Genomic DNA, 8099 nt, shown 5'->3' with positions numbered 1-8099 from the left:
CTGATGGACATCTGACATATTGATAAATGCCCTTGTGCTGAAACATTTTCAATCAAGGCATGTGTGGAAAAGAAAATGCAATAATTCTGTCAAACAAAAGAAATCTATTTAATGTTTGCAAACTTCTAATTAACTTCAGGCAATCGAAGGGATTTCTTGATAGTGGGGAAAAGAGGAGTTTAGATAACTACAGTTTGACCTAGCTATTTAGCATAACTTTGATTTGCAGCAGTGGGAAGCCAACTTGATGGAAAGCCAAACTGATATAAAACTCTCCTTTACCATAGTTGTCATCAACCATATTATTCCATCAAAGGATGGGTTTCTTGATTGTTTCTTGGTTGCTCCCTGTCCCTTCTCTTCTGTTCTCTTTCCTTTAGAGGATATCTCTTTGGATGTTAGTGTAGCCAACAAAGGCACAGTAAGAGGGGGGAGGGGGCTGAAAATAGGAGAAGAGGAAAATGGTGAGCCAGGAAGTTTCTAGGCCCCAAGAAAAGCTTTGGGAGCAGCCTTGGCACACTTCTAAGAGTTGAACGAGCATTGTGATCACATCTATGCCACAGAGATCCACACTGCCCTTAAACTCCATTGCTTCCTCAGACAGAGTGAAGTCTGTGTAGATGTTTGTTGGTGGATTAAGGAAGGAGTCATAATTACCCAAGTTCATAGTGTGAATAAAAATGAAACTTTTGGGGGATTTCTGCACTGCAGGGAAAAGTTGAACTTGTAAGACCTCAAGATATCATTTCACTCTAAGATTTTTTTTGCTTTGGATTTTTTAATTTTTTAAAAAACTTATAGTTGACATATAGTATAGTTGACTTACAATGTTGTGTTAGTTTCAGGTGTAGAGCCAAGTGAATTAGTTATATGTATTTACATACATATATATCCATTCTTTTTCAGTTTTTTTCACTCTAAGATTTTAAAGTCTTTTGGTTCCAGCCATCCAACAACACTTCCTGGACTCCTCTTCCTGTGTTGGGGGTCACAAAATGACTCCTGGTTTTGGTTCAGCCATGATGTAGCCATGGTACCTTGACAAGCCTCTCTGCTTCCTCGATATAAAAAGAGGAGCTTCAATCAGGTTAGAACTTCTCCAGCTCTCACATTCTGTGTGATTCTGTGAACTATGAGTTCCAGCATCCGTGCCTGATGGAGGAGGAGTCATGGGAACAGAAGCAGCCCCTTTTCTGATGCTCCAGGGGATTGCTTCTACCTTGGATTGGATAGTGAGTACTAACCATAAGGAACACGTTCTCTCTTGGCTAAATGCACCTCGGTCCCTAACTCTTGGGAAAACCTCAGGAATCTCTTCCCAATTATTTTAGAGCTTTGAGTGTTTCTGAATATGTGTTACTGAGCTCTTGTCCTCATGTTTTTAAATGTGGTATTGTGTGCTTTCTGAGGATAATAATTAGGGGAAATGTGTGCTGTGTATGGATAGGAAATGGTTTCCTTAGCAATGATCACAGTAAGAAAAATATGCCAAAAGATGTGGGTTTTCCCCTACTCCCATTACCCCCAAATCTAGTCCCAAGTTTATAGTTAATATTCCTTTTTTCATGTAAGATAAAATATAGAATCATGCACTGCCATGAGAATCTATTATGATTTGGGAGTAAACCAAGATTCTACACATGCACGTAGGACAGGGAGGCTTCACGGCTGTTTGGGGTTCTATGTTTATTTATTTATTTATATTTATTAATTAATTTATTTGGCTGCCTTGGGTCTTGGTTGCGGCATGTGAAATCCCCGTAGTTGCAGCACATGGGCTTAGCTGCTCCTCTTATTTCCCTGACCAAGGATCGAACCCACATCCCCTGCAGTGAAAGATAGGGTGCTATATTTAAAGCACATGTGTATACCTATTTGGAGGTCTTCCCTGGCAGCTCAGTGGTAAAGAGTCCACCTGCAATGCAGGAGCTGAAGGAGACTGGGTTGGGAAGATCCCCTGGAGGAGGGCACGGCAACCTACTCCAGTATTCTTGCCTGGCCCATGGATAGAGGAGATTTGCAGGCTCAGTCCATAGCATCGGTCCAAAGAGTCGGACACCACTAAAGCGACTTAGAGTGCACTCAAGCACGCATACCTATTCGGAAATCTGAATGATCCTCAAAAGTTGTTTTCCTTTACTTTTCCTAGATTTCCATGTTCTTTATGTTTGTTTCCACACTCTTTATGTTTGTTTCTTCTTAATGTTGTTTCAAAATGCAAACATCTGTAGCAGTGGAAACCATTATGTGTAAAAGCTGAGGCAAATCCCAGATGTTTACTAAAAGTATAGGGAATATTTAGTCCCTGGACTGGGCTGCCCTCTTTCATAGTTTTCAGATAAAGTCTCAGTAGTATGATTTCATCATTGACAGCCTTTTGAAGTTTCTTCTATTTTAACTTTTTACTCTTCTGTGATGGCATAGAGGCTAACTTGAACTTGCCAGCATGAGTCTACTAAGTCTCAATAAATAGCCATAAACATAACTTTCTGGTATGACTTGGCACTGCCTAAGCTTGGAACCCTCTTAAAATTAATTTAGTAAGAAATCAGAAGAGTTCTCCAGAATATCCTGGTTGAAGTTTGATTTTGGAGATGAAGATTTAAGGATCATCCCTCTTGAATAGTTGTTTCAGGGATGGGAGCACAGAAGTCAGAGAAGGGGATATTTCTCATCTATTTTAGGCAGTTAGTCCACCAATTAGTATTGATCCTTTTCTTGATTTTTTTTCCTTCTGAGCTGTACAAGAGACAGAAGTCATGAGATAATTTTAGCATCATTTAATCAACCATTATTTTCTCTCCAGATGTCATTGCTAATGAACACCCATGACCTCCTTGCTTTTAGAGGAGGAAGCCTCCTGCTGCCATCCCTGGATTCTGTGCAGGAGAAGGCAGACACACTCGACCTCAACTTACTGCCAGTATGTTTCTTTGGTCTGGGGAGCTGAGATGTGTGATGCCCTTCCCCATTTCTAATCAGAGTGCTTTGTCCTTGAACTAATGGTGAAACAATAGATGGTTAGGAGGTAGAAAAAGAGAGACAAGCTGGAACCTGAACAGTGACAGTGCTGAGATTCTGACATGGCAGAGAAATGAATCCAGTGAACCATCATCTCAATACCAGACAGAAACCATGTGAAGAGGTGTTTTCAACCATGAACTTTAGGGCACACCTGCAGCAGAGACCCTGGTGAGAGGAGGCTAGGGTGGTGGAGGACAGTGCTGCCTGGTGATAGGAAGCCTTGGTTGGAAATAAATGTGATCTCAAGATTGTCTTAGGGTTCTGGTCAGTCCTTTTCACTTGAAAGTTACCCCTACTTGACCAGATTGACTGGTGTTGCTGAGGGCCTATAAGGTCTGCCAACTTAGCACAAATCAGCATTTCCAGTAAAGCCCAGTACTTTTCACATCATAGAATTGGTGAGACATTAAACGACATATGGTGAACTGTGAGTTGAGCAAAGACTCATCCCAAGAGTGTGAAAGAGAAGAATCAACAGCGTTTTGTCCCTTCAGTTATAACTTGTTTCTGCATTTTCAAAATGTGCTTATTCAAACTCTTAAAAATAGTAACACATCAAGGCTTTTTTTTAAGGGACTCTACTGGCCACAGTTCTTTTTTTATTTTGTCCCCCATTTGAGTTTTCCTGGACATACCCACAAACTAACAAGAGATTTGGTTGTGTGGAAACTAATTGGTCAGGAGGCTTGGGGTGTGTGTTTTAAATAGCTATGCAAATTTTTAAGAGCCTTTTAGAAAATAAGCACCTTCTGCTGTCCACCTGTTCACTTTGCAATTTCTTCCTCCTGTTTAATGTGTTACTCTCTTTCCTTGTTCCCCGGCCCTTGGCGTAGAGTCTGACATGGAAATGTTTTCCATATTTATTCTGTCTGGTTCTGTTTCCTCTGAGATTGGCAGGTAGTTGAAATTTCATTTTGGGCTATGCCTCTAGGAAAAAGCCCATCCTTAGCTCCTTCCTTTCCTATTTTTATCTTCTTTTTTCCCCAATATACTTTTAAAAATATTTCTTTTTATTTATTTACTTGGCTGTGTTGGGTCTTAGTTGTGGCATGTGGAATCTAGTTCCCTAACCAGGGATCAAACTCAGGCCCTCTGCATTGGGATCTCAGAGTCTTAGCCACTAAACCACCAGAGAAGTCCCCCAGATGCACTTTTCCCCTACTTCTTTTTCCCTCTTCCTTGACAGTCTCTAGGTCAAATGCACTCTTCCTGAGTTAATATTTTCTCCTTTATACAGTTTCTCTCTACCATCTAAAATCTGTGCGGAAGATGAGTTATGTTGTGAAAGGGTGTCCATTTCTGACATCCAAGAATCCCTTTCCTTGCCCATTTTGATTCTAAAAGGATGCAAATAAAATGAGTCCATATCGAAGACTGAGTATAAATTAACCATCTATCAACATAGACAACAGAGAAATTTCCGCCAAACTCAGTACCCATTGCTAGTTCCTTTCTGCCTTGTATGCTTGCTAAGGGAAAGAATTTTTTAGGCTCATGTTTGGCAGGTGAAAGAACAAGAGGAGCTCTGTCCCCATTATGCTGCTGAAAGTGCTCTTGTCAAGGTCACCCATGACCCTTGTGTTGCCATGTTCAATGGTCATGTCTAAGCCCTTATTGTACCTGACCTCTCGCCAGTGCCACCTCACCCATATTCTTCTGCTGTTCTCCCCACTCCTGGACATTTCCACTCAATCTTCCGGGCTGACCCTCCCTTCCCTACTTCATGAGTCCGTGCCCAGGGTCAGGCCCAGGATTTCTCTCATCTCTAGCCAACCTTGCTCCTTGGGGATTTCATCTTTAAATATCATTTATATCCTAAAGACTTCTAAATATAAATCACCAGTCCCAACTTTTTCCAAAGCTCTAGACTTAAAACAAGAAGAGATTTGGATGTGTAGACATCTCTTGATATCTCCAAGAGGTTATCTGGTATCTCTCCTGAACCAAAACCAACTCAAACACAACTCTTTATTCTCAGTGCCCCTTACCTCCCCAACCTGTTTCTCTCTCATCCTTTCCAATTCCAGTAAGTTCTTTATTCTGAATTCATGCCCCACTCCCACCTCTGACCAATTAGCTCTACCTCCAGTTGTTGTTCAGTCACTCAGTTGTGTCTGACTCTTTGCAATTGCAGCACATCAAGCTTCCCTGTCCTTCACCATCTCCTGGAGCTCACTCAAACTCATGCCCATTGAGTCAGTGATGCCATCCAACTATATCATCCTCTGTTGTTCCTTTCTCCTCCTGCCTGCAATCTTTTCCAGCATCAGAGTCTTTTCCAGTGAGTTGGCTGTTTTCATCAGATGGCCAAAGTATTGGAGCTACCTCCAGAATACCTTGGAAATCCATTCACTGTTTACAACTTCACCACCCCTGTTGGCGCCACTCATTTTTTATTATGTAGCTTGGCTATAGTCATTTCCAAAGAGGTTTCCCTGTTTCTACTCCTGTTCTTATTGTGGGACTTTTTTCATTCAGCAGCCAGAATAATTTTCAAAAATGTAAATCAGGCTGCATCATCCCCCTTCTGAACCACCCCTCGCTTTGTGCCATATGCCTGCTCCACCCATAAAACACTCTTCCCCTTTTCAAAGTCTAGTACGTCCACTGTAGTCCTGACCAGCAGAAAAGGTGAAGCCTCTTTACGCTATCTGGCTCCTTTCTCATAGATAAAGTGAGGACAAGAATATTTATACTTTTGTTTTGGCTGTGCCACATGGGCATGTGTAATCTTAGTTTCCTGACTAGGGATTGCACTGAAGTCCCTTGCACTGGTAGCATAGAGTCTTAACCACTAGACTGCCAGGGAAGTCCCAGGAATCTTTACAGGTCTGAAAATCCTTTAAAGTATTTATTACTGTGTAGGTAGAAAGTTTCCTAGGTAACTTTCTCTTTTTTTAGAAAGATGGAGGGTGGGGACTTTAGGGACCAATGGTGTGGTTTGCTCCTGTTATCTGACAGAGAGTTGAGAAAAATAGTGTGAACTTAGGGAGGCACAGGGGGAGAATAAAATGGGAAAGTAAAACATGGCACAGGGGTTGAAAAGAGGGGCACACTGAATACATTTTTCCTCTATAATTTGTATTGTAATAGAATTGCATAAATTGAGTTGCTATAGGAAAGGGAGTAATAAAATGATATTAATTGGCATCATACTAATAATTATACTATTTCTCCTTGAATTTATATTATCTTCCTGCAAAAAGCTAAAAATGGTTTAAAAAGCTCTAATAATATTATATTATTGGGCAACACGTCTATAATAGACATTAATTACATGGTATTAAACCAACCCACAAAGCTTTCTAAAGGCTAATAAAACACCAGAAACTTAATTGCTACTCTAAGAATTTAGAATTAAAATTAGCTTAATGATAGGAAAAATTTTAATAGGAAAAATATCCACAGAACACTCTCTCTGATGTAGTTTTTTACTATAAGAAAAATTAAAAAGATCAATAAAAACAAAATAAGTACTCAGACCTTGTTACTCAAGTATCACTGTTAAGTCTCTTCTTTTTCTAAGCTATCTTACTGTGTGGGTTTCAGACCCTTTTATAAGTCAGCCACTAGAGAGCAAACTTCTTCTTTCTATCAGGCTGTAGTTTTATTTAAAAAAAATACACACCACATATATTTTGGCACTCTTATAATAGCGTATTATCTCAGACTGTAAAATCTGATAATATAGTTTCTGGATGCCTGGGGTGGTGGGCGTGGGGGATGGAAGTGGGCAATTTAAAGGCCTTTATATTAAAAACATAAGAAAGAACAAGATAAGATATAATGTTGAACTACCTTCCTGGAGTGAAAATGAAACCTTCTGCTAATGGAGTATAAAGTCTTAGGTTTCATCCTATGTAATAAAATATGATAGGCATTGTTTGGTCTGACAGGCATCCTGGGTCTTTTTTCCAGGCGAAGGTCTCTAGGGAGTGCAAAGAAATGATACTGTTTCCAGGTGAAATGGTGGATAAATTAGATTGTCAGTTGCCTTTATAGCCTGCAGTTCCAGAGGCTTGAACCAGGCAAAGGAAAGCTGCCAGTGGAGGAAACTTCTCATCTATTGGATGAATTCCCACTGTTGACATTCCTCCCAAAGGTCAGGGAGGTCCCCAAAGATTAATATGCAGGAGGGTCAGTCTACTAAAGGTGTCAGAGAACAGAAGACGGAAGTAAAAAACAGTGGAGAATTCACTGCACATAGAAACCCTCAATGTACAGGGCCCCAGAAGGTATTTCTCAGCTGGCTTTTTGAGAGAAAGGAAGTGAGTAAAACTAATTTTTCTTCTGTTTTCTGTTAACAGTTGGCCTTGTCCACACGACCCTAGGAACTCACAGCTGAACAAACCGGTTGGAATCAGATTTCATCTCTCTTGTCTGGGTTTTGGGATAGTGGAGGATTTACAGTCCAGAAATTAGACTTCTGGGGGTATTTTTACAAAATATTATTTAATAACTAGAGTTAAATTATAAAAGATAGATATCCAAGAAGGGAGATTTCAAAATTGCCAAGGAAACACTTTCTGGGGTTTATAGGCTATTCCAGTTAGGATATATAAATATATATACATATATATGTGTGTGTGTGTGTGTGTGTGTGTGTGTGTGTGTGTGTGTGTGTGCTCAGTCATGTCCGACTCTTTGAGACCCCATGGACTGTAGCCCTCCAGGCTCCTCTGTCCACGGGATTATCCAAGTAAACATACTGGAGTGGGTTGTCATTTCTTTATCCAGGGAATCTTTCCAACCCAGGGGTTGAACCTGCGTCTCCTACATTGCAGGTGGATTATTTACCACTGAGATATAATTGGCTCATATGAAATTGTCAATATTTGAATAACTTAGCCTTTAGAATGGCAGTTTCACAGAGTTTGACATAATACTGTATTCTACAGGGCTCTCTGTGGAGAGGCCTCCACCCCAGTGCTCACCACCCAGTCAGGAGTCATTGCACACCCACTATGTGTCCAGCAAAGTCTCAACACAGCCCAGCAAAGACAAAGAGGGAACACTTGTCTAGACAGGCAGTGCCATGAGTGCTGTCAGACATTAAGAGCAAGCAGACCAGTCCT

The 8099-nt window shown here is 40.6% G+C and overlaps 1 long non-coding RNA gene across 1 annotated transcript in view; it reads left to right on the top strand.

Annotated features, from left to right (window-relative positions):
- Window positions 1-1134: 1134 nt before the first annotated feature.
- Window positions 1135-8099, top strand: part of LOC145520998 (uncharacterized) — a 28055-nt gene continuing 21090 nt past the window's right edge. The window contains exons 1-3 of the long non-coding RNA XR_014064975.1: window positions 1135-1232; window positions 2807-2923; window positions 7332-7377. This is a non-coding gene — a long non-coding RNA (uncharacterized LOC145520998). The remainder of the gene's footprint in view (window positions 1233-2806; window positions 2924-7331; window positions 7378-8099) is intronic.

Source organism: Giraffa tippelskirchi, chromosome 9 (assembly GCF_054371585.1).
Source record: "Giraffa tippelskirchi isolate mGirTip1 chromosome 9, T2T-mGirTip1v1.2.pri, whole genome shotgun sequence".
Taxonomy (NCBI): domain Eukaryota; kingdom Metazoa; phylum Chordata; class Mammalia; order Artiodactyla; family Giraffidae; genus Giraffa; species Giraffa tippelskirchi.
The sequence above is the reverse complement of the archived record's forward strand: the minus strand, read 5'-3'. Positions and strand labels throughout refer to the sequence as shown.